Below are 27,540 nucleotides of genomic sequence, written 5' to 3'. Positions count from 1 at the left end.
GGATAGGTTTGGGCCGGGGTGGAAATATGGATGGGGGCGGCACAATACTAATGGCGCACCACCCCTCGGTGCGCCATAAGTACATCCATACTAATGGCGCACCTCACCCTGGTGCGCCATTAGTACATCCATACTAATGGCGCAGCTCACCCTGGTGCGCCATAAGTACATCCATACTAATGGCGCGCCTCACCCCGGTGCGCCATTAGTATTTGTGTTTAAATATGTTCAAACTTGTTTTATAAGACAGTAATAATTTTTTTATAAGACAGTAATAATTTTTTTTATAAGATGGCTACTGCAACAGTAATATTTTTTTATAAGACAGTAATAATTTTTTTAAAAATATCATCAAACAGTAATGCCGGTGGAGCGGGGGAGGGTGCGTGGGGTGCGGGGGGTCGGCGGTGGCGGTTGAGTAGGGGAGGGGTGCGGGGGGTCGGCGGCGGCCGTTGAGTAGGGGAATCGAGGGTGCGGGGGGTCGGCGGCGGCGGCTGGTGGACCGGGGGGTGCTCGGCGGCGAGGGGGACCAGATCTGGCGAGGTGGGATAGCGATCGAGATGGAGGGGGATCGAGATCGAGTGTCCATGAAATTTAAAAATATTCATGATAGTTCAAAAAGTGCCCATGAAATATAATCGAGAAATGAAGGCTACGATTTAAATACAATCGATCTTAGCTAGCTATCTGTTCACAATCTTCTTGCCCTTCTTTTTCGCAAATGGATTTCTTCTGTGGAACGGACGTCCTTTAGGTAGGGTGGTCCTGCTTCTTCTTGTGGTGTATGCTGCTACTTCATCATCGTCGTCATGTTCGATCCTCGGGTCGCCGTACTTGTCGAAGTCTTGCTCATTGGCTACTCCATCCATTCCGATGATCTTCCTTTTGCCTCTCCTCACGACAACACGACTGGGCTTTGACGGGTCGGTAATGAAGAAGCATTGGTCCACTTGGGAAGCCAGTACCCATGGCTCATTTTTCGCGGTGACGTTTGCGCCCGCGGTCTTGGATTTGGCTTCGGGTATAACCATGGTGGTGAAATACCGGTCTTCTTTTAGGACGCTCTTCGCCCATCTGACATGGAACATCAGGACCTTCTCTCCAGCGTAGCTCAGCTCCCAGATCTCCTCGATCCTTCCGTAGTATCTGTCCTTGTCGTTACCGGTGTAGGATTCCATCGTTACCCCGGAGTTCTGATAACCATCGCTCTTCATGTCCTTGGCCTCGGTGTAGAATGTGTAGCCGTTGATATCATACGCCTCATAGGTCATCAGGTTGTGCTCGGCGCCCTGTGACAAGGCGAATATGAGTTGTTCTTCCGAGGAAGAATCCTCATGTAAAGGGTACGACAGAAGCTTCTGCTTGAACCAACACGTGAAACATGAGTTGTGCTCTTTGAGTATATCTCCGTCCATCCTCTGTTGGCCTCGGTCATTGTACGTCTTCTTAATAAAGGTTTTGTGCTCTACCACCCAAGGATCGACCACGTCTATGTGTTGTAGCATGACTAGGTTTGCTCTTTCAAAGTCGGCGAGTCGACCCTCGAAGTCAACATGCATTTCGCGGCGACCCTCACGGTGACCCCATCCAGCGAGCCTGCCGAGGTGCCTGTTGACGGGCAGACCAACGGGGTTCTCGATGCCTAGATAATTCGTGCAGTAGGAGATGCACTCTTCGGTCAGAAAGCCCCTAGCTATGCTTCCCTCTGGACGTGACATGTTGCGAACGTATCCTTTGATGACACCATTCATCCTTTCGAACGGCATCATGCTGTGCAGGAACGTCGGCCCGAGTTGGATGATATCGTCCACGATATGGACCAGCAGATGCACCATAACGTCGAAGAATGCGGGCGGGAAGTACATCTCAAGCTCGCATAGTATCACCACGATCTCTTCCTGTAGCCTTCTGAGTTGCCTCACGCCAACAGACTTCCGAGAGATGACGTCGAAAAAGTTGCATAGGCCAAATAGCGTTTCACGGACATGCGCGTCCATGATCCCACGGATTGCAACTGGAAGTATCTGCGTCATCAGCACGTGACAGTCATGAGACTTCATCCCACTGAACTTCTGCTTCGCTGGGTCTAGGTATCTGCTTATCTTCCCCGCGTAACCGTAAGGAAGTTCTACTCCTACGAGGCGGGTGAAAAACTGCTCGATCTCCTCCTGACTTAGAGTGAAGCACGCGGGAGGGTAGTCATTTCCGGTCTTCTTGGCCTTTTTGCCTTTGCGACGACTTTCCATGTCCTGCTTCGCCTCATCATCATCATCATCATCATATATATAGCGTGAAGCTCCTGCCTGATGCCCATTGATTTCAAGTCTGCCCTTGCTTTCGGCCCATCTTTGGTCCTCTCTGGCATGTTGAGCAGGGTACCAAGCAGACTCTCGCACACGTTCTTCGTGATATGCATTACATCAAGGCTGTGAGGCACATGGTGGATCTTCCAGTACGGCAAGTCCCAGAAAACAGACCTCGTTTTCCATACCTTCACCAGCGGCTCTGGCGCCTTTCGCTTCTTTCCCGGCTCTGGCGCCTTTTGCTTCTTTCCCGGCAGTGGGCAATCTTTCCAATTTTTCAACAGCTTGTCTATTTCCTCGCCGCTCCTCATACGCGGGCGTCCTCGGGGTTCGGTTTCACCATCGAATAGATCCTTACGTTTTCTCCACGGGTCATCGTCGCGAAGCCACCTTCGATGTCCCATGAACACGGTTTTCGAAGACCCGGGATCTCTATCTAGCTGGCGATACGTTGTGTCATCCATGCACCTGACGCATCCAGAAAATCCATGGACCACCTGCCCTGCGACATATCCGTAACCGAGATAGTCGTGCACCGTCGTGAGCAGCGCGGCTCTCATAGGGAAATATTCTTTCTCTGCGGCGTCCCACGTATTGGCTGGCGTTTTCCACAGCGTGTCAAGCTCCTCTTTCAGCAGCCCCAGATACAGATTGATGTCGTTCCCTGGTTGTTTCGGTCCTTCAATTAGCATACTCATGTGCATGTACTTCCTCTTCATGCACAACCAGGGGGAAGGTTGTACATCCACACAAACACAGGCCAGGTGCTATGTGTGCTTCTCTGGCTGCCAAACGGATTGACTCCATCGGTGCTCGCGCCCAGCACGATGTTCCTTGGATTGTTCCCAAATTCTAGGTCTTCGAAGTTCAACGCTTGCCACTGGCTCGCATCCTTAGGGTGATTCAGCATCTTGTCTTTTTTATCTATCTCCGGATCATTTGCGTCATCTTCTCGCTTCTTCTCCTCCCTATCCGCGTGCCAACGCAGGAGCTTTGCTACCTTAGGGTCCGCAAAATACCACTGCAGACGAGGGGTGATCGGAAAGTACCACACCACTTTTCGAGGAGCTTTCTTCCTCTTCTTGTATCGAGTGACGCCGCACACCGGACATATGGTAGACTCCGCGTGCTCGTCCCGATAAATGATGTAATTGTTCATGCACACATGGTATTTCACGTGCGGTAAATCCAGAGGACACACGATTTTCTTCGCCTCCTCCAAACTGGTCGGGCACTTGTTCCCCTTGGTAAGACGTTCGTGCCAGAATGACATGTTCTCGTCGAAGCATGCGTCGGTCATTTTGTGTTTTACCTTCATCTCCAGAGCCATGAGCGTTACTTTCAGGTGGGTATCCTCGGGCCTGCATCCTTCATACAATGGAGTAACCGCGTCTAACTCAAATTGATCCATCTTGGCTTTCTCTCGGGCGGCAGCTCTTGCGTTATCCATCTGCTTGAGAAGCAGCTCTTGAATATGAGGGTCCTGCACCCAGCCCATCGATGGTCCAGCGTCGTCTGCTCCGCCGGCATCATCATCTTCATGATCATGCCCGTCGTCTTCTCCAGCATCTTCCTCATCATCATGTCCTGCATCTTCTACATGATGACTGTGTACAGCATCACCGTCGTGATCATCTCCTGGGGATTCTTCGTCTTCTCGCCCGCCCGAGCCGCGGTGGTTGTCTTGCTGCCCTTCCTCATTTCTTGCTCGGCCCCCATGGACGACTTCGTAGTCATCTTCATCACCTTGCCACCGATAGCCATCCATGAAACCACGCAAGAGCAGGTGGTCCCGCACCTGCCCGGATTCCGGGTCCGCAATAAGGCTCTTCAGCTTGCATCTTTGACACGGACATCTTATCTCCGTCTCGTTCTTTTGAAGCATCTCGGCCTTCGCGGACCTCAAAAACCTATTCACGATGCCTTCGGTCATCGTGCGGACCATGGTCGCCTGCGGGGTAGAGCAAAACGATATTTTAGAACCAAGAAAAAATTTGGCATGAGTTTCCCTAAAAATAGGACCAAAAAGAATGCTTAATGCCAAAATTCTCACCGAAACGGAAATGAATCAACATTCTGGCAAAATATTGGCAACTACCGCATTTCAAATACCAGTACACCTCCAAACACAAACACATATGCAACACCACAAACATACATAGATCTAGCTAGGCCGTAAAAAGTGCATGTGCACATTGTTGTAGGGAGAACAACATAAATATAGCTTCCCCCCTTCCTTACCTATCAAAACAAGGTAATTTAACCACTTAAATTGAATGAATCTATGGTGGAAATGAGGTGAAAAAGAGGAGGCACCCGAGACAAGGAGGAGGTGGAGAGAATGAAGTGGGGAGAAAGTGAGTGTGGGTAGGAGAGGCTGTCCAAAATATCTTGTTGCTGCCCACTTACTAATGGCGCACCAACTCTAAATGCGCCATTAGTAATCCAGGTTACTATTGGCGCACCTTCTGGTGGTAAGCCATTAGTAGTTTTGCAAAAAAAACATACTAATGGCGCACTGTTCCACAGTGCGCCATTACTAGTTTAAACTAGTAATGGCGCACGGTCAAACAGTGCGCCATTAGTAGTTTTGCAAAAAAAGGAATAAAAAATATAATAAAAAACAACATTAGTGGCGCACTTTCCGACAGGTGCGCCATTACTAGTTACAACTAGTAATGGCGCACTGTGTCTGGATGCGCCATTAGTATGTTTGGACAGGCGCACTAGTTCAAAAAAAAATTGATACTAATGGCGCACCGTGGGCCAGGTGCGGCATTAGTAGTTTCAGCTCTAATGGTGTATCGGAAGGTGGTGCGCCATTAGTATATACTAATGGCGCACCGCTTGTCTGGTGCGCCATTAGTGTCAATCCCATCTATAGCCCTTTTTCTAGTAGTGATAGTCCAATAGTCCGGCCAAAGGATGTAATCTGACTGTCCAGACACCCCCTAATCCAGGACTCCCTCAGCCACCATGCGTCCTCTAGGACCATTGTGGCTAAAGCATACCGAGCTGGATTTTATTGGCCACGAGCAAATGAAATGGTGAAAGATATAGTCGACAGATGTGAAGGCTGCCCAGTTTTACTCCAATATGTCCCACAAACCTGCGTCAACCCTAAAGACCATTCCACTCGTCTGGCCCTTTGCTGTTTGGGGATTAGGTATGGTTGGACCGCTGAGGACTAGTAGGAGCGGCTTCACTCACGTGCTTGTAGCAGTCGACAAGTTCACCAGGTGGATTGAAGCCAAGCCTATCAAGAATCTAGAAACTAGTACTGTCGTCAGCTTCATCAGAGAATTGACATTCAGATACGGAGTTCCACACAGCATCTGATACGTCTCCGTCGTATCTACTTTTCCAAACACTTTTGCCCTTGTTTTGGACTCTAACTTGTATGATTTGAATGGAACTAACCCGGACTGACGCTGTTTTCAACAGAATTGCCATGATGTTGTTTTATGTGCAGAAAACAAATTTTCTCGGAATGACCTGAAACTCCACGGAACATCTTAGAAAAAATAATAAAAATCCTCGCCAAAGATGAAGACCAGGGGGCCCACACCCTGTCCACAAGGGTGGGGGGCGCGCCCCCCTACCTCGTGGGCCCCCTGGATGCCCTCCGACGCCAACTCCAACTCAATATATTTGCTTTTGGAGAGAAAAAATCATCGTGTTTTACGATACGGAGTCGCCACCAAGCCCTAAAACCTCTCGGGAGGGCTGATCTGGAGTCCGTTCGGGGCTCCGGAGAGGGGGATTCGTCACCGTCGTCATCATCAACCATCCTCCATCACCAATTTCATGATGCTCACCGCCGTGCGTGAGTAATTCCTTCGTAGGCTTGCTGGACGATGATGGGTTGGATGAGATTTATCATGTAATCGAGTTAGTTTTGTTAGGGTTTGATCCCTAGTATCCATTATGTTCTGAGATTGATGTTGCTATGACTTTGCTATGCTTAATGCTTGTCACTAGGGCCCGAGTGCCATGATTTCAGATCTGAACCTATTATGTTTTCATGAATATATGTGAGTTCTTGATTCTATCTTGCAAGTCTATAGTCACCTATTATGTGTTATGATCCGGCAACCCCGAAGTGACAATAATCAGGACCACTCCTGGTGATGACCATAGTTTGAGGAGTTCATGTATTCACTATGTGCTAATGCTTTGTTTAGGTTTTCTATTAAAAGGAGGCCTTAATATCCCTTAGTTTCCGATAGGACCCCGCTGCCACGGGAGGGTAGGACAAAAGATGTCATGCAAGTTCTTTTCCATAAGCACGTATGACTATATATGGAATACATGCCTACATTACATTGATGAATTGGAGCTAGTTCTGTGTCACCCTATGTTATGACTGTTACATGATGAAATGCATCCGGCATAATTATCCATCATTGATCCGGTGCCTACGAGTTTTCCATATACTGGTTTACGCTTATTTACTTTCCCGCTGCTACTGTTACAATCACTATAAAATACCAAAAACAGTACTTTTGTTGTCTTTACTTTTGTTGCCGCTGCCACCATTGTCATATTACTTTGCTACTAAACACTTTGCTGCAGATACTAAGTTTCCAGGTGTGGTTGAGTTGATAACTCAGCTGCTAATACTTGAGAATATTATTTGGCTCCCCTTGTGTCGAATCAATAAATTTGGGTTGAATACTCTACCCTCGAAAGCTGTTGCGATCCCCTATACTTGTGGGTTATCAAGACTAATTTCTGGCGCCGTTGCCGGGGAGCATAGCTCTATTCTTTGAGTCACTTGGGATTTATATCTACTGGACACTATGAAGAACTTGAGAGATCCAAAAACCAAGATCTATCCATCAACTACGAGGGGAGGTAAGGAACTGCCATCTAGCTCTGCACTTAATTCACCTTCTGTTATGAGTAAGTTTGCGATACCTACACCTGCTTCTGCTATTCGTTCTGATATGTCGCATGTTATTGATGATGCCACTTCTGCTATGGATGATACTTATGATGAAACTGCTTCTATGCCTGATACTACTGTGCCCCTTGGTGAATTTCTTGATGAACAAATTGCTAGGGCTAGAGAAAAAGAAATTATTGAATCTGAATATGATGATGAAAGTGATGATGAAAATATGCCTGTTATTCCTGAGGGCTATCTTTTTGATATGGAATCTCCTGCCGCTATTTTAGCTTGCAAAGATAGATATGAGCTCAAGAGGTTACTAGTTAAATGGAACAAAGAATCACTTAGAGATAAAATGAAACCCGACCCTGCTTTTGCTACTTCGCCTATATGTGTTCCTGATAAGGATTATGAATTCTCTGTTGATCCTGATATAATTACTTTGGTTGAATTTGATCCGTTTTATGGCTATGAATCTGAAACTGTTGTGGCACATCTTACTAAGTTAAATGATATAGCCTCCCTGTTTACTAATGATGAGAGATCGCGTTTCTTTTATATACTCAAAATATTTTTGTTCTCATTAAAGGGTGATGCTAAGATATGGTTTAATTCTCTTGATCCTAGTTGTGTGCGTAGTCCCCAGGATATGATTTATTACTTCTCTGCTAAATATTTCCCTGCTCATAAGAAACAAGCTGCTTTGAGGGAAATATACAACTTCGTGCAAATTAAAGAAGAGAGTCCCCCACAAGCTTGGGGGAGGCTTCTCAAGTTACTTAATGCTTTGCCTAACCATCCTCTTAAGAAACCCGAAATACTTGATATCTTTTATAATGGACTAATCAATGCTTCCAGAGATTACCTGGATAGTTGTGCTGGTTCTCTTTTCAGGGAAAGAACACCGGATGAAGTTGAAATCCTATTGAATAATATGTTGACAAATGAAAATAATTGGGCACCTCCTGAGCCCGCTCCTGCTCCAATTACTAAACCTATTCCTAAACCCACTCCGAAGAAGAGAGGTGTTCTATTTCTCAATCCCGAAGATATGCAAGAGGCAAAGAAATCTATGAAAGAAAAAGGTATTGAAGCTGAAGACGTTAAGAATTTACCGCCTATTGAAGAGATACATGGTCTTAATATACCGCCTGTTGAAGAAACATATGATCTCAATTCTTTATTTACTGAAGAACCTCCTGACCCCGATATCCCGACACAGGTAGTAAAGGTAAATTCTCTCTATAGATATGATAAAGCTGAAGTTCCTCCTACTAAAATGGCTAGTCAGTGCTTGGATGAGTTTGATAACTTTATGTTTAAGCAAGACGACTTCAATGCTTATTTTGGTAGACAATTAAAAGAAAATGCTTATATGATTAGACGCTTGGGTGATTATATGGCTAGTATTAAAGGTGAACTTAAACTTGTTAGCAAACATGCTTCTATAGTTACCACTCAAGTAGAACAAGTACTTAAGGCTCAAAAAGAAGTGCTTGATGAAATGAATAGTAAGAAAATTGATTATGCTGTTAGAGTGGCTACTAGAACTGGTAGAATGACTCAGGAACCTTTGTATCCTGAAGGACACCCTAAGAGAATCAAGCAAGATTCTCAAAGAAATAATATTGATGTTCCTAGTTCTTCTAAAAAGAAGAAGAAGAAAAATGATAGAACTGTGCAAACTTCCAGTGAACCTATTGCTGAACCACCTGATAATCCAAATGATATCTCTATGTCTGATGCTGAAACACAATCTCGTAATGAACATGAACCTAATGAAAATATTAATAGTGATGTTCATGATGATGCTCAACCTAGTAATGACAATGATGTAGAAATTGAACCTGCTGTTGATCTTGATAACCCACAATCAAAGAATCAACGTTATGATAAAAGAGACTTTGTTGCTAGGAAACATGGTAAAGAAAGGGAACCTTGGGTTCAGAAACCCATGCCTTTCCCTCCGAAACCATCCAAGAAAAAGGATGATGAGGATTTTGAGCGCTTTTCTGAAATGATTAGGCCTATCTTTTTGCGTATGCGATTAACTGATGTGCTCAAAACAAATCCTTATGCTAAATATATGAAGGATATCATTACTAATAAAAGAAAGATACTGGAAGCTGAGATTTCCACCATGCTTGCTAATTATACTTTTAAGGGTGGAATACCAAAGAAACTTGGAGATCCCGGAGTACCTAGTATACCTTGCTCCATTAAAAGAAATTATATTAAAACTGCTTTATGTGATCTTGGAGCCGGTGTTAGTGTTATGCCTCTCTCTTTATATCATAGACTTGACTTGAATAAGCTCACACCTACTGAAATATCTTTCAAATGGCTGATAAATCAACTGCTATACCTGTCGGTATCTGTGAGGATGTGCCTGTTGTGGTTGCAAACGTTACTATTTCAACGGACTTTGTTATTCTTGATATTCCCGAGGATGATAGTATGTCTATTATTCTTGGAAGACCTTTTCTTAATAATGCAGGTGCTATTATTGATTGCAACAAAGGCAATGTCACTTTTCATGTTAATGGTAATGAGCATACGGTACACTTTTCGAGGAAACAACCTCAAGTTCATAGTATCAACTCCATTGGAAAAATTCCATCGATTATAATTGGAGGTTTTGAATTTCCTCTTCCTACTGTCAAGAAGAAATATGATATACTTATTATTAGGGATGTGCATATCCCCGTTGAGGTAACCTAGTGTTATTCGAAATTTCTCTGGTTTCATGTTAATCGGAATGAGTTTGTTAACAAGACTTGATCAACCTTGTTAGTGGATTCTTTTTGATGAGCATGAGATGGATGAAACTAGAAGCACAAACTTCTGTACCCTCTCTATACTTTCTGTTAATTAGTAGAAATAAAGTAAAAATAGTATTTTTCAGTCTATTTCCTGGCTTATCCGTGCAACATAAAAATATCCCGAAAATAAAAGTCCTCAGAATGACATGCCAATTTAATATGGTTTTTTTCGGAATATTTGAGGATTTACTGTGCAAAAATTACCGCGGGAGGAGCTGCCACCTGGCCACGAGGGTGGTGGGCGCCCCCCCCCCCCTCTAGGGCACGCCCCCTGCCTCGTGGGCCCATGGTGGCCCTCCTCCACTTATCCCAGCACCCATCTTCTTCCTCTGTCTCACACAAACCCGAAAAACCAACTCAAGCACGAGTTCCAGCCACTTTTGCTGTGATTTTCGATCTCCTTGCTCAAAGCACCTCTCGCAAAACTGCTTGGAGAGATTGTTCCTTGGTATGTGACTCCTCCATTGGTCCAATTAGTTTTTGTTCTAGTGCTTTATTCTTTGCAAATTTGTGCTGCATAGGTGACCATGTTCTTGAGCTTGCATGTCAAATTTATATGGTTCCAAGTAGTTATAATGCTTGATTTAGGCTCTAGGCACTTGTAGGAGTAGTTGCTATCAGTTTTATTGAAGTTGGTTCACTTTTGTTTGAAGTTACTTAAAATTTCAGATTATTTCAGAAAAATAATGAGGAGATTTTTGAGGGGCTCATCGAGCCAAAGCTCGAAGGAAAAGGCACCGAAGCCTAAGTATAATTTGTCGCACACCGTGGAGATTCGGGCGTGTGAATGGACTTCTGATGATTTCTTGAGAGCAGCTGGTATCTATGAAGATGTTCATGAATTGGCTCACAATGCAGGCCTCGCTGCTTTCCTCCACGACCAATGCGATCAGTATCTCTTACGCACAAATACCTTTGTGCAAAACTTTCATTTTCATTCTAGGAACTCACCACCTGCGGTTGAGTTTCATTTATATGATGAGCATAAGGAGATGTCACTTTATGATTTTTGTCAGATTTGTTTAGTCCCTTTTGAGGGCAAGACATAAGAACCACATCATGATGATGTGGTTGGGTTTATTGATACTATCACTGTAGGAGAAACTAGGAAGGTTTCTGATGCACGAATCACTAGCATACATTTCCCTGTTTTATGTTACTTTGCATTATTTGCTAGTCGTTGTTTAATTGGACGTAGAAACTGTGGAAACCTTAGTATCCCTGATATAATTATTCTGCTCCATGGTTTATAGAGTGATAACACTTTTAGTATGGGCGGTATTATTGCTAGACGGTTAAGTATGAACCGTACCGAAGGCCCCATCTTTGGAGGCATCTATGCTACACGCCTAGCAGTACATTTTAACATACCTATTAGGCATGCTGAGAAGGAAGAAAAAATTGCTGCCCCGTGTTTATCTAGATCATAAAAGTATGGTGGCACATGATTTTATTGTTAAGAATAGGGCAGGAGAGCTTAAGTATCAATTGTTCTTTAACAAACATCATCCTGAGACTATTATCCTGCCTGCTCCTTCTTTGTTTGATTTGACTGTAGGCATGTACCTTGTTTCGTTGACGGCTATTCATGCCTACCGGAACCCTACACCAGCCGAGGAGCCAGAACCGGAACCACAATTTGATCCTTCGCGGTAGTCTAACTATCAGTGGGATCCGGAGATGATTGCCAGCCAGTGGCAATCGGAGCCTTCTTCTTCCTCATCACAGTACGACCCCAACAACTATTATTATGGATATCCGCCAGGCCAGCCGTGGCCATAGACCAACTTAGGACAAAAGCCTAAGCTTGGGGGAGTACGTATTTCTCACTGACATTACATTTATGTTCACACACACTCATTACTAGATGTCGGTGCTCATACTTTTTCACTGTAATATCCATGCTAGTTTATTTACTTTTTCCTGCTTTCTTCCTGTGTGTTTGTTAAACCTTAAGAAAAACCAAAAAATTAGTAGTAGTTTATTTTTCTGCTGTAGTAGTAATAATTAAAAAGAAACCTCAAAAATATTTCCCGTCCTTCTTTTGCTTGTTGGGAGCTTTCCCGTGTAAATAGTTTTATTTCTTTTCTTTTCTTTGGGGGTCAGTAGGAGAAGACCATAATTAAATTGTTGAAGTGGCTCTTATATGCATTATTGTTGATTTAATGAAGATCCCATATTGCCTTGTCTTCTCCTGTTTATGAATGCTCGCAGATTCCAGCTTAGTCCAATGCACGTGCACTCTTATTATTATTCACACCGTTCGGCCGTGCAAGTGAAAGGCAATTATGATGATATATGATGGGCTGACTGAGATGAGAAAAGCTGGTACGAACTCGACCTCTTTTGTTTTTGTAAATATGATGAGTCCCTCATTCTTGATTCAGCTTATTATGAATAAACATGTTTGGAATGACAATTAGAGATCGTAGTTGCTTGTGCCATGCTTGATTAGCTATGAGTTATAATGATTTACCTTGTGTGCCAACATGCTATTGAGATGGTTATGATGTGGTATGATGGGGTGGTATCCTCCTTTGAATGATTTAAGTGACTTGACTTGGCACATGTTCACGCATGTAGTTGAAACAAATCAACATAGCCTTCACGATATTTATGTTCATGGTGGATTATATCCTACTCATGCTTGCATCCAATGTTTATTAATTTTAATGCATGTACATGGCTGTTGTCGCTCTCTAGTTGGTCGCTTCCCAGTCTTTTGCTAGCCTTCACTTGTACTAAGCGGGAATACTGCTTGTGCATCCAATCCCTTAAACCCCAAAGTTATTCCAGATGAGTCCACTATACCTTCCTATATGCGGTATCTACCTGCCGTTCCAAGTAAATTTGTATGTGCCAAACTCTAGACCTTCAAATAAACATTCTGTTTTGTATGCTCGAATAGCTCATGTATCAACCAAGGCTGTCCTTATCTTCCATGTTAGGCGGGTTATTCTCAAGAGGAGTGGACTCCGCTCCTCACTCACGAGAAAATGGCTGGTCACCGGGATGCCCAGTCCCATGCTTTATGCAAACTAAATCAAAATTAATTGCAAACAAAACTCCCCCTGGGACCTGATGTATGTTGGAGGCACTCGTTGTTTCGAGCAAGCCATGGATTGATGCTTGTTGGTGGAGGGGGAGTATAAACTTTACCATTCTGTTTGGGAACCACCTATAATGTGTTTAGCATGGAAGATATCGTCATCTCTTAGTTGTTAAGTTGACAATGAAAGTATACCGCTCAAAATACAATTTATCTCTATTTCAAAACTGAGCTCTGGCACCTCTACAAATCCCTGCTTCCCTCTGCGAAGGGCCTATCCATTTACTTTTATGTTGAGTCATCACCCTCTTATTAAAAAGCACTAGCTGGAGAGCACAGCTGTCATTTGCATTCATCACTATTAATCTATGTTGGGTGTGACTATGATTGGATCTCTTTTACCATGAATTACAATGCCTAGTCAGTCCTTGATCTTTAAAGGTGCTCTGCATTTATGTTTTGCGGTCTCAGAAAGGGCTACTGAGATACCATCTTGTTATATCATATTATGATTGTTTTGAGAAAGTGTTGTCATCCGAGATTTACTATTATGGCTTGCTAGTTGATTATACTATTGATATGAGTAATTATGAGACCTGAGAATTATTGCAAATGTGGTTAGTTATGATATATGCTGAAAACTTGAATGCTGGCTTGACATAGTAACAACAACAAGAGCAAACAGAGTTTGTAAAAGTTTTTCTTTCTTTCAGATTGTCAACTGAATTGGTTGAGGACAAGCAAGGGTTTAAGCTTGGGGGAGTTGATACGTCTCCGTCGTATCTACTTTTCCAAACACTTTTGCCCTTGTTTTGGACTCTAACTTGTATGATTTGAATGGAACTAACCCGGACTGACGTTGTTTTCAGCAGAATTGCCATGATGTTGTTTTATGTGCAGAAAACAAATATTCTCGGAATGACCTGAAACTCCACGGAACATCTTAGAAAAAATAATAAAAAATCCTCGCCAAAGATGAAGACCAGGGGGCCCACACCCTGTCCACGAGGGTGGGGGGCACGCCCCCTACCTCATGGGCCCCCTGGATGCCCTCCGACGCCAACTCCAACTCTATATATTTGCTTTCGGAGAGAAAAAAATCAAAGAGAAGAAATCATTGCGTTTTATGATACGCAGCCGCCGCCAAGCCCTAAAACCTCTCGGGAGGGCTGATCTGGAGTCCGTTCGGGGCTCCGGAGAGGGGGATTCGTCGCCGTCGTCATCATCAACCATCCTCCATCACCAATTTCATGATGCTCACTGCCGTGCGTGAGTAATTCCATCGTAGGCTTGCTGGACGGTGATGGGTTGGATGAGATTTATCATCTAATCGAGTTAGTTTTGTTAGGGTTTGATCTCTAGTATCCATTATGTTCTGAGATTGATGTTGCTATGACTTTGCTATGCTTAATGCTTGTCACTAGGGCCCGAGTGCCATGATTTCAGATCTGAACCTATTATGTTTTCATGAATATATGTGAGTTCTTGGTTCTATCTTGCAAGTCTATAGTCACTTATTATGTGTTATGATCCGGCAACCCCGAAGTGACAATAATCGAGACCACTCCCGGTGATGACCATAGTTTGAGGAGTTCATGTATTCACTATGTGCTAATGCTTTGTTCCCGTTCTCTATTAAAAGGAGGCCTTAATATCCCTTAGTTTCCGATAGGACCCCGCTGCCACGGGAGGGTAGGACAAAAGATGCCATGCAAGTTATTTTCCATAAGCACGTATGACTATATACGGAATACATGCCTACATTTCATTGATGAATTGGAGCTAGTTCTGTGTCACCCTATGTTATGACTGTTACATGATGAACCGCATCCGGCATAATTATCCATCACTGATCCGGTGCCTACGAGTTTTCCATATACTGGTTTACGCTTATTTACTTTCCCGCTGCTACTATTACAATCACTACAAAATACCAAAAACATTACTTTTGCTGTCTTTACTTTTGTTGCCGCTACCACCACTATCATATTACTTTGCTACTAAACACTTTGCTGCAGATACTAAGTTTCTAGGTGTGGTTGAATTGACAACTCAACTGCTAATACTTGAGAATATTCTTTGGCTCCCCTTGTGTCGAATCAATAAATTTGGGTTGAATACTCTACCCTCGAAAGCTGTTGCGAACCCCTATACTTGTGGGTTATCAGCATCATCACTGACAATGGATCGAACTTTGATTCAGATGAGTTCAGAGCCTTCTGCGCCTCCCAAGGCACATGAGTCAACTATGCTTCAGTTGCACATCCCTAGTCGAATGGACAAGCAGAGAGAGCAAATGGCCTGATTCTCAAAGGATTGAAACCCCGACTGATGCGAGACCTCAAGCATGCAGCGGGCACCTGGGTTGATGAACTTCCATCAGTTCATTCGGGATTGAGGACAAGTCCCAATTGGTCGACTGGCCGAACTCCATTCTTCTTGGTCTATGGAGCTGAAGTTGTTCTACCGAGTGACTTGCTTCATAATGCACCACGAGTTGAGCTCTTCTCTGAAGATGAAGCAGAAAAAGCTCGGCAGGACGCAGTAGACCTCCTAGAGGAGGAAAGAGAGATGGCCTTGATCCGGTCGACCGTTTATCAGCAAGACTTGCGTCGATTCCACGCCAGAAATGTGAAAGGTCGAGCCTTCCAAGAGGGAGACTTGGTTCTTCGAGTGGATCAGCAGAAACCACACAAGCTCGCTCCTGCTTGGGAAGGCCCCTTTATTGTCACCAGAGTGCTCCACAACGGAGCATACCACCTTTACAATGTCGAGCATAAGAAGGACGAGCCACGGGCTTGGAATGCGGAGTTGCTCCGTCCCTTTTACACTTAAGTACTCATTCGAATAAAATGTAATAAGAAATACCTTTGTAATTTGCTTATCAAAGACAAGAGCTTTACAGTCCTCGTAAACGATTGTTGTTGCTTTTATTTGCATATGAAAACCCCAAGTGGGTGACTTAGCTGCGAATCCATTTCGCCTAAGTTTAAAAGAAAATCCTACCGAGTGGTGAGCAACCCTCCCACTTGGAGGCTTAGTCGCGAATCCGTTTTGCCTAAGTTTAAAAAATCCCACCGAGTGGTGAGCAACCCTTCCACTCGGGGGCTTAGCTGCAGTCCAGTACTCGCCTAAGTTTAAAAAAAATCCTATCGAGTGGTGAGCGACCCTCCCACTCGGGGGCTCAGCTGCAGTCCAGTACTCGCCTAAGTTTAAAAAATCCTACCGAGTGGTGAGCAACCCTCCCACTCGGGGGCTTAGCTGCAGTCCAGTACTCTCCTAAGTTTAAAAAATCCTACCGAGTGGTGAGCAACCCTCCCACTCGGGGGCTTAGCTGTAGTCCAGTACTCGCATAATTTTGTAAAATCCTATCGAGTGGTGAGCAACCCTCCCACTCGGAGGCTTAGCTGCAGTCCAGTACTCGCCTAAGGTTAAAAAATCTTACCGAGTGGTGAGCAATCCTCCCACTCGGGGGCTTAGCTGCAGTCCAGTACTCGCCTAAGTTTAAAAAATCTGTCCTTATCCGCAAGGACGACGAGGTGCAGGTCGACTACAACCTTCTCCTTCGGAACTGCGCCACAAATACAACATGTGCTCCATCGACATCCGCAAGGACGACGAGGTGCAGGTCAACTACAACCTTCTCCTTTGGATCTGCACCACAAATACAACGTGCGCTCCATCCCCATCTGCAAGGACGACGAGGTGCGGGTCGACTACAACCTTCTCCTTAGGAGCTGCGCCACAAGTACAATGTACGCTCCATCCCTATCTGCAAGGGCGACGAGGTGCAGGTCGACTGCGACCTTCTTCTCCGAGCTACGCCACAAATACAACGTGCGCTCCATCCCCATCTGCAAGGACGACGAGGTGCAGGTCGGTTGCAACCTTCTCCTTAGGAGTTGTGCCACAAGTACAACGTACGCTCCATCCCTATCTGCAAGGGCGACGAGGTGCAAGTCGACCGCGACCTTCTTCTCCGAGCTAAGCCACAAATACAACATGTGCTCCATCCCTGTCCACAGGAACGACGAGGTGCAGGTCGATTGAAGTCTTCACTTCAGGGCTACATCTCAAAGAGTGAATTCCACGCGAAGGTAAATACAAGCATATTCGGAAATAAACCAAGTTCAGATAGATCCTAAAAGTTCCAGGCCACAGATCAAAAGTATTCGAGCATCAAGCCCGAAGGAGTTTAACGGTTACACAATCACTCGGCATTCTGAGGCAAATAAAGGTGGAGCATAATGTTTTTCGGTCACGCGTCAGGAGAAGGACTGGCTGGGTCGCAGAAACTGTCAAGGTCTATGCTGTCTGCAATACGAGTGGCGGCTTCAAGGAAAGTGTCCATGAAGGACTGGAAAGTGTGTCTCTTGGTGTTAGCAACCTTGAGTTCCGCCAGCTTGTCTTCTTTGACGTCTTTGTAGTGCACTCAGACCAGGGACACCGCGACATCAGCGCCACAGCGAGCGGATGACTTCTTCCATTCTTGCACTAGGTCAGGGATTTGATTCAGTCGAGCCATCAGGGACTCGATATCTTGGGACAGTTCCGCCTGAGGCCAGAGTTCAGCATCAACCCGAGTCATCGCCGCTTTCAGGCGGGCAAGATAAGTAACCGCGCTATCCATGCGAGATTCCAACCGTAGCACATTCATCGCAACATCATCCTTGACTGGACAGTTTATGGGGTCAGGACCCATCTCGACCCGCCCAGTTTCCGCTTCAAATACTTGACAAAACTCTGCACAGTCGAGTGAATGGTGAGTCAGCGATATAATTAGACTTGACAGTCGACAGAAACAAGTCAATCAACCATCAGTACCTTCAAGGTTTAAGACCAGCTTTGCAGCAAGCTGGCCCAGATAAGACTCCAACTCACCCTTCTTAACTTTGAGGCTCCCAAGCTCGTCAGCCAGCTTGTCCTTGTCCTTCTTCAGTCACTCGACCTCCCGATTGGCATCAGAAACAGCAGTCTTCAGTTTGGAATTCTCTTCTTCTAGCTTGCCGACCGAAGCAAGCTTCTTGTCGGCAAGCGCAGTTTTCTCTCGCGCTTCCTTCTGCGCAGCAGCAAGATCCATATCCTTCTTCTCCAAAGCCTACTTCATTTTCTCTAAAAAAATAACACTCTTCAGATGGGCTTGGAGTTGACAGTTTTCACTACATACAGCTGCTCGAGTGGAGTTACTCGGTTAAAAAACGGAAAGGAAAAGTGCCAGCAACAGTAAGATAAACAGTTCATGATCGGTTACCTCCCATGGCAGCTACTTCATCCCAAGCAGTCTTGAGATTCTTTTTGGCCAGTTCCAGATCAAGGTTGAGGCTGATTTGTTGCTAGTTCAGTGTAGAGAGTTGAGCACCGAGATCACAAGATTTCTGCGGCCAACACATAAGACTTGTCAGTCGACTGAAATGAAAGACATCACTGCGATAGCTACTCCAAGACTAAAAAAGAGAGGTTCAGATTCTCAGACCACAGTCGACTGCCCGCTGTCAACTATGGTCTCGGGGACTACACCCAGTGGGTGCACTTAGCGTGCCCCCACTGGTTTTAATTCCACTCGGCATTGTCCGCCCTGCGCGAGTCGTAAAAATGAAAGTTCAGATTCTCAGACCACAGTCGTCTGCCCGCGGTCAACTATGGTCTCGGGGACTACGCCCAGTGGGTGCACTCAGAGTGCCCCCACTAGTTCAAAGATTCAGCTTGAGTCGATCCAAAGTGACTTATACAATTTCAAAACAGCCACACCCTAGTGGGTGATCAGATGAGAAATATGACCTACTAACCTGGACATTGGTTTGCGGAGCAGCTCCGGCGTTGAAGGCCACCTGGCTGGCCTCATGCACCACTTTCATTTGCCCCATCACAAGATTTAACTAAAGAAGAGCTTCCTTGGCCGCAGTCGATGGGTCGTCCGGAGTCTGATACGCGGTAAAAAGTGATGTTGGCAGAGTAGTCGAAGCAGCTGCAGAATCTGAAGCATGGAGTTGTATTGGTACAGCAGAAGTCTGAGCAGCTGATCCTGATGGACAACCAGTCGACAACGGGATAGCAAAGGTGACGTTGGTTCGAGCCGGATCTATCGGTTGCTCGACTGCCACCCCAGGCGTCACGGTCGACTGAAGAACCTGGACCTCAGGCGCTTTCCCGCCCAGTTCCTTGTCTTTCCTTGTCCTCCCCCTCAGCGGTACTTCTTCTTCATCATCCAGGAGCACAACAACGTCCCATGGATCTGCAATAAACAGAGAAAGTCATACGGATAGCTAACAAACAATCCAGTCGTCCAAATAAATTCGAATCGGGCAGACTTACTGTCTTTGGAGGTAGTTGTGTCATCGGTTTCCTCGTCGACCAGATTCTTGTCAATGTCCATGTCAGTCGCAGCTGAGGTCGGGCTGTAAAGGTTCATCATCCACTCGGTCAGAACAAAAAAGTAGGTCGGAACAAGAAAATACAGGAAGAACATTTACCCAGAAGCAACAGGAACGTCCATTTTGATTCTAGGCAAGGTCTTCTGAGCCTTCGAAGGATTGACCTTGGGCTGTTTGGTGACCTTCTCAGCAAATTCTGGAGTCAGAGACCGAGCGCGTTTTTGAGATGGAGCACTCGACGCCATAGCTTTACCGCGCCTGCCCATGGGATCATGGTGCTGCTTGGTTCGACGTTCAGAACGAGCCGGTGAGTCGGCTACTTCCTCATCGCCCGACTCATCGCTCTCATCTTCATCATCGTCGGCTGGTGACTCCCACTCGCCACTCTCCTCCGCACTGTCCTCGCCCTCTTGGTCTTGCTCCAGAGCTCGTTCACCATTGGGCATTGAATACATCTCCGTGTAAATCTAAAAAACAAGGAGCCGACTGCAAGTCAGTCGGATCAACAAACAGTCAGAAAACACGACTAAAAGCTCAGTTGAAATGGCCAAACCTTGTCTGGTTGGTTTCTGTCACTGAAAGGGTTGACTCTCCTGGCGCCCCTGGGGTTGTCCTTGTTCCCGGTGATACCCCTCAGCCACTCGGCCACTGTTTTGGCCGCCACCTCCTTCGGATGAACCCGAGCGGTGTCACCAGCCCCGGAGTACATCCACATGGAGTGGTCATGAGCTTGGAGTGGTTGGATGCACCGACTGAGGAACACCTCTAGTAGATCCATGCCAGTGACACCTTGGTTGATCAACTGAACCACTCTCTCGACAAGCATGCATGTCTCCGCCTTCTCCGCGGCAGTCACTTTCAACAAAGATGGAGTTTGAACACGATCAAAAGAGAAAGGGGGAAGTCCAGTCGACTGGCCTGGCGTCACGATGTCCTGGCAGTAGAACCAGGTCGACTGCCAGCCCCTGACCGACTCCGGAAGAGTCATCGAGGGAAAGGAACTTCTTTTCCTCTTATGAATACCTAGACCCCCACACATCTGGATAACATGGGTTTTCTCGTCGTTCGAGTTCGCTTTCTTCATTATTTGGGAAGGGATGGTAAAGATGTGTTTGAAAAGACCCCAGTGCGGTCGACACCCCAGGAAATTCTCGCACATGGATACGAACGCGGCAAGATACGTGATGGTGTTGGGAGTAAAATGATGGAGTTGGGCCCCAAAGAAATTCAAGAAACCCCAAAAGAAGGGGTGTGGAGGAAGCGAGAAGCCGCCGTCGACATGGGTGGCGAGGAGAACGCACTCACCCGGTCGCGGCTGCGGTTCCGTTTCCCCCACCGGCAGCCGCACAGACTCGTGGATGATCAGCCCTAACTCGGCCATATCGTCCAAGTCCTGCTTCGAAGCGAAGATCGGATCCAATCTCCTTGGATCCAACCTAGCGGCAGCCCCGAGTGCGATGAAGACCCCCGATTCGTCTTCCTGCTTTTCGCCGCCCCCGTCGCCTTCTTCGTGCATTCCAGCGCTGCCGTTCTCTCCTTCCCCATGGCGGCAGAGCGGTGGCGTCGAGAATGGGGAAGCCGGATGGGGTGAAGGAGCAAGAGGAAGAAGAAGGATAATGGGCATGCACAGTGCTGACGCCTCGGTCTCGCCGCTTTTAAAGGCCCACTTCCGAGTGGCTGACGCGTGGGTCCGGGCGATCCTGTCAAATCCCTCAAACAGTCACGCACAGGATACGTGGCGAAAAGGTGGCACGGAAACCGAAATGCCCTGTCTATCCACTCCGCTTACCACAGCATGTTCCGTCTGGCGCGCTCCTACCAAAATTTCGAATCCCGCGAAATCCGGGATCCTCGGCAATTGATCACGCCAAAGATTTTGCATCAAAGATGACACTCGACAGGCGACGTTATAAAAACCAGTCGGTAATTGCTGAATCGATCAAGACGACTGAAACGAAGCTGAAAGTTCCAACACTGGCCTCCATTCAGAGATGAATTCTTCAGAAAGGCAAGAGTCAAGGCAAGATCAACTTCAACCTTCTTTTCACTCAGACCTCAATCCATTCGGGGGCTAATGATGAGGACATATACCTGCGGTAGGGTAATAGGCCTGACCTATACGTCCTACCTAAGGTCCTTGCCCTAGAAGCAAATAAGTTCAAGAGTAAACAAGGTGGACCCAATAAAGGCGTCGAGCGCAATCCACTCGACCCACCGTCCACTCGGAGTCTACTTCTTCTTTGAGTCACTCGACTATTCAACCACTCGACCATGTAAAAGACCACTCGACGTACAAGACGATCTAAAGCCGTTCTGCACAGCAACGGTCGGGCATTTACTCGTATATTTAATGATCATTCGTAGCACTTTATTACAAACGTTACCTGTAACGCTCTCTCTTTATGAACATTGAACCCTGTGTAACGGAGGGGAGCTGGGGTCCTGGCGCACTCTATATAAGCCACCCCCTCCTCTGGGACAAGGGTTCACACCCCCTGTAACTCACACGCATATAAACCAGTCGACAGCCTCCGGGCTCCGAGACGTAGGGCTATTACTTCCTCCGAGAAGGGCCTGAACTCGTAAAACTCGTGTGTACAACTCCTCTATAGCTAGGATCTTGCCTCTACTCTCCTACCCCCCATTCTACTGTCAGACTTAGAACCACGATAGGCACCGGGTTCGCGGCGAAACTAGAGTGCAACCGGGGCGTCGCCAGCGAGGCGCAGCTGTACCAGGTGTACCAGTGTGTCGACCGCTCAGGGGAGAACCTCATCGACTGCCCGGTGCCGGTGCAGGACTAAGATCCGGTGCCTTTATCAAGTGAAGTCACGTCACAACTTTACCCTTTCAATCTCCATCCAAAACATATCCAACGGTGTATGTTAGACATAGGCAAAAACTTCAGCAGTTATCAGTTTGGGCGAGGGCGGGCAAGAAATTGGGGGTTCGCGGGCTATAGCGCTACGTCCGGAACACTCGCGCGCCGCCGGAGGAGGAGAGGAGGGGCAGGTCGCGCCACCGTCGCTCGGGGAGAGGAGGGGCAGCCGCCGCTGGAGAAGAGGAGGGGCGGGCGCGCCGTCGCTGGGGAGAGGAGGGGCGTGCGCGCTGTCGCTGGGGAGAGGAGGGGCGACCGCCGCCGGAGGAGAGGAGGGCCGGCCGCGGCAGAGGAGAAGGTCCATCACTGCATAAGAGGTAATTTACAGGTCCAATTCTATATATTATCCAAGTATTTTTGTGCAGTAGGACAAATTGGTGCTTACCTACACCCTAACAGTTTTGAGAATACTTCTTTGGTTCAAAACTTCAGGCAGTCACTGGAATACATTTTTGTGACAAGTAATTTGGGACAGAGGGAGTATCAAGTACCAGTACCTGCTTGCTCTTGGTTGAGTCATCCAGTGAATATGTTGAGTGCCTGAATACATGGTACCTCAAGACTAGCTAGAACCTGAATATGTAGGACTAGGACCAGTAGGCGTGAGAGAGGAGCAGACTGTAGGCAAAGGGAACATACCTAGCTGGCTCTAATGCATTTTGTTTTTTTGTTTTAGATTTATTTTACTTATTTGAGTTATTTTTAACTGAACTTTTTAGCATACAAATATTGTCACTAACTGAAATTTTTCTACGCGTGAGTAACTGAAGTCAGCATGAGTGCTCTGCTATGAAAATTGAGAACTCTGTTGTGCCTCACAATTTTCAGTGTTGTGGGATGGCAGAAATTGGTAAGGGAATACCTCAAGTTGGTATGAGGTTCAGAAGTGTAGATGAGGCTTGGGCATTTTGGAATGCATATGGGGGTCACACCGGCTTTGATGTGAGAAGGAGATACGCAAACAAAAGCAGACTTGATGGTCAGGTTGGTTCATGCAGATTTGTTTGTTCCAATGAGGGTCATCGAAGAAAAGGGCTAACTGAGACAGCGCCAAAGCGTTTTAGAGCTGAAACAAGAACCAATTGCCAAGCTCGTATGTGTTTCCAATTGGATCGAGAGGCCGAAAATTATGAAGTAACTAAGGTTGTGCTTGAACACAACCACTTGCTTCAATTGCCACAAACCCACCACTTGATGATATCCCAAAGAAAGATTTCAGAACGACAAGCTTTTGAAATTGAAACCGCTGATGATTCCGGCATTATGCCACAAGCTGCACATGAGTTTGCTTCTCGTCAAGTTGGTGGACCGATTAACCTTGGATATACTTGTCGTGACCAAAAAATCATTTGCGAACCAAGCGACAGAGGGAGTTGGCTTTTGGACAAGCTGGAAGTATGTTGAAATATTTTCATGAAAAAATTGCTGACAATCCATCATTCCAATATGCACTACAGTTGGATTGTGAGGAGGATATAACCAACATATTCTGGGCTGATGCTAAAATGATCCTTGACTATGCACATTTAGGTGATGTTGTCACTTTTGACACAAATAAAGAGTATAGGCCATTTGATGTTTTTCTTGGGCTCAATTAGTTCAGAGAAACCACTATTTTTTGTGCTAAGAACAGTATTTTTGGGGGTTGTGATAGTCTCTTTTGGCCTAAATGTATAAGTGAAATGGCCTGCTTTTGTGTAGATGATTACTCAACATTGACACTTATTGCTGTAGCATTCGGACATTATGCGCTGCAGCCTTTTAATATCAAGTTCTACTGGATTTAGTGTCAGCTGCAATTGATTTATTCCACTTTGATTGCATAATGCACTACTGTATACCCAAATTTTGTTTTATAGTCTGCTCATGAGTATCTGCAGTTCTTTATTTTTTGGGTTTCAATCTGTTCAAATAAAACTGAGTTCAAGTGCCATTGCATCATTGTTTGCAGCTAGTCTGTATTGATGTTTGCTGCTATGCTGAAAACTGCTAAGTGTTGAGAGCCTTTCCTCTTGTGTGATCTGGACCGTAGGATGTGGATTGGATGGAGATTAGAAGGGTAAAGTTGCAGCGTGACTTCACTTGATAAAGGCACTGGATCTCAGTCCGCCGGTGCAGGGCAACTGCAAAGACAGGGTCCAGCTGCCGGCCTTCTGATTAAGTTGAATTCTAGTTCAGAGCTTTATCCATTTACCTTATCACCCTCTAATCCAAACACCTCTTTTGTGTTTGTTATTGGTTCAGTTTTTTTTCTTTTGCAGGGTGTTATTGGTTCAGTTTTTTTTCTTTTGCAGGGTGTTATTGGTTCAGTTTTTTTTCTTTTGCGGGGTGTTATTGCTTCCGTTTAATCGCGTCCAATCCTGAGTTCTGGACATCGACGAAAGAAAAAATAAAACAGCCGCACGAATCTTCGTGTAAATCAATGTTATATAATTTAGATGCGCATAACAAGATATATCTAGATTTACTTTGACAAAACTAGTAAAAGGGTTGGACGTGCTTTGCTGCGCCGTTGGTGTTGTTAAGTTTCTTGGAAAAATAATCACTCTATTTCAACATTATGGTGTATTACATTTTTGAAAATTCAAGCCTTTAAAGTTCAATAAAATTTGTAGACAAATATATCAAAACCCATAATATCAAATCGATATTTTTAAACTCATCATGAAATGAATTTCTATACTTTTTTTAATATTGTGGATGTCGATATTTTTGCTCTGAACTTGGTCAAAGTTGGAGAAGTTTGACTTTCTACAAAACTAATACCCCTTATATTTTAGAACTGATGGAATATTTAGTTTGGCGGGTATTGGAGATGATAGAGTGTTTTTTATTTTTATGTCTAATTCGATGATTTGGTGGATCTTTCGTGGTGTGATTCTAAATTATCCACTGACCAACGTATATTTATGTAGGGAAATTTCAGTATCGGTGGTCGCATGTACTACTATATTGATGCTACAATATCACATGGTGGCGCTTTCTTTTTCTGGTGATGGGAGGGTGTACGGGATTGATATGTTTTTATAGGCCGGATGCTGCTGACTGATTTGAAAAATCATTGGCATGGTCAAAATAGTAAACCAAATCTAAAATTGATTACCTCAATCGAATGAAAAAGATTCAACAGGGAACATAATGAATTAAAACAATTTGAATGGGAGAGATTGAGCAAGTGTTGATCCGGTCAAAATCGATTGACCCAATTCTAAATTGAATTCCTCGATTAATTGTGAGGCCATAAAATTAGGAAGCATAATGTATAGTGTAAAATAATTGAATGAGCGAGCTTTGATTAATTGTTAACCCAGTCAAAATTGGATAATCCAATTTTAATTGAAGATCTCAATTGAATGTGAGCTCTTTAAAAATAAAAGTGTTATAGAGGATTTTACTATTAATTCCTGATGAAATAAAGACCTATAATCTTGAGTTCCATTTTGCTCCACAAATTTTGAACGAAGTCAATAGGTGAAACGCGGCATGTCACGGCACTTTGATTGGGATTGGTGTGTCTTTTTGGTGTGGATAATGTTTGTCGGTTACAGCGTCTCCAAACCTCAAAAGCTTTAAAGAAATGCAACAATGTACGCATCCCCATATGTGCTAGTATCACACCCATTTAAAAAACAGATTTCCCTCACTTTATATTACAAAGCAACCATCACCACAAGTATCCGAGCGAACTAATACAAACACACACCGCCGCGGCACACAACACACGCTTAAGGCAAAAAATAAAGGTGTCGGGCACTATCACACCACACCGACGACAACCAAGCAATCTAAAGATGTGCTAAGAAGGACCACTTGGAGACGACGGAGACCTCCACCATCGAGGAGGGTTGAGACGGATAATGACAAAGCAAGGACTCCAAGATGGAGCCTCCCAAAAGGGTATAACCATGGATAGCCGCCATCGTCCAATCCGCAGATCAAGTTTTCATCCGGAGCCACACGCAAGGAGTGGGAGCACCGCAACGAAGCCTCCAAGAAGAATATGACGTCCACAGACGCTGCCGCCGTCACCTGCGGCCAGTACAAGAACTGGGCAGGTGATGTACCCCGGTGCTCACACCCCTGCTCCGTCCACCACCTGCAGTCAGGCCTCCCGCGAATCCATGGATGCCCGCCCGCACCTAAGACATAGGTTCCGCCCCCGAACACCACGCATCCATCGCCAGGGCCGCCCCCAACATCCAGACACCCCCAAGACCATTCAAAGAGATCAACATTGTACCACAGGGACACCCCCGACTGACGAACCGCATCATATGTCCCGCCTTGAACATCGTCGGAGCTCCGACAACCTGCACACAACTAGGGATAGGGGAGGTGGGGGAGCGGACGCATCCGGACCGGCACACCCCTGTGCCAGTGTCAGGTGGCCTGAGTACGTCGGCGCCGCCCATCCCTCCAGCCAACCTCCCCACTAGACACACCCCTATGCCGCCTCACCTCAGCGGCAGACGCAGAACCGCACAAAGCCACCGACGTAGATCCGACCACCAGCAAGGAGGACCCCCAAGGACCACCGTGTACCACCAAGAATACTCATTGGGGAGCCCATCTGAGCTGCTGCCCTCATCCAGTCGGCGGAACTCCTAGAGCCTGACCAGCAGGCCCACCTACCACCGCCGATGCACCTCCTTCACCAACCAGTCGCGGCCACGGCAGGGACGAACACCCGCAGCTCACGCCGCCTGGGCCTAAATCAGGCCGTCCGTCGCCGTTGGAGCCCACCGAGCACCACCGCCGCTGCAGCCCTGTTGAGGCATATCTCTCTCGATGTGGTTTTGGTGATTGATGACAACGTGTTTGCGGACTAATCGTGTGCTTTGAGCATTTCAGAGATTCATCCTTGGCACGAGATGATTTCTTCTCCTCGGAGTGTCATTCAAGACGGTGTAGCTCTTTCTTTTCTCTTTCGGTGGACTAGTTGCGTAGAGGGTACCGTACAATCAAGAGGGGATCCGCCTTGGTATTGCTTGGGTGGAATCAACACGTACACATCTGCTTCTCACCCTCTGAGTCCTTCCGCTTCGATGGAGAGATCTACTCTCTGCTTGTGGGCTTTGTCTGGGTCCCAGCGGTAGTACTGTGGTACCCAGCGGTAGTACCGCTGAGGGGTCACAAGCGGCAGTACTGCCCCGCAGCGGTAGTACCGCCGGTGACTCCGCAGCAGTACTACCGCTGGGTTGCCAAGTTCCTACCGCCTCGACT

General features: G+C 46.0%; 1 pseudogene; it reads left to right on the top strand.

Annotated features, from left to right (window-relative positions):
- Positions 1–24,474, top strand: part of LOC125535274 — a 79,233-nt pseudogene extending 54,759 nt beyond the window's left edge.
- Positions 24,475–27,540: the final 3,066 nt, after the last annotated feature.

This window comes from Triticum urartu, chromosome 2, assembly GCF_003073215.2.
Source record: "Triticum urartu cultivar G1812 chromosome 2, Tu2.1, whole genome shotgun sequence".
Lineage (NCBI taxonomy): Eukaryota > Viridiplantae > Streptophyta > Magnoliopsida > Poales > Poaceae > Triticum > Triticum urartu.
Note: the sequence above shows the minus strand (reverse complement) of the source record. Positions and strands in the feature narration are given on the sequence as shown.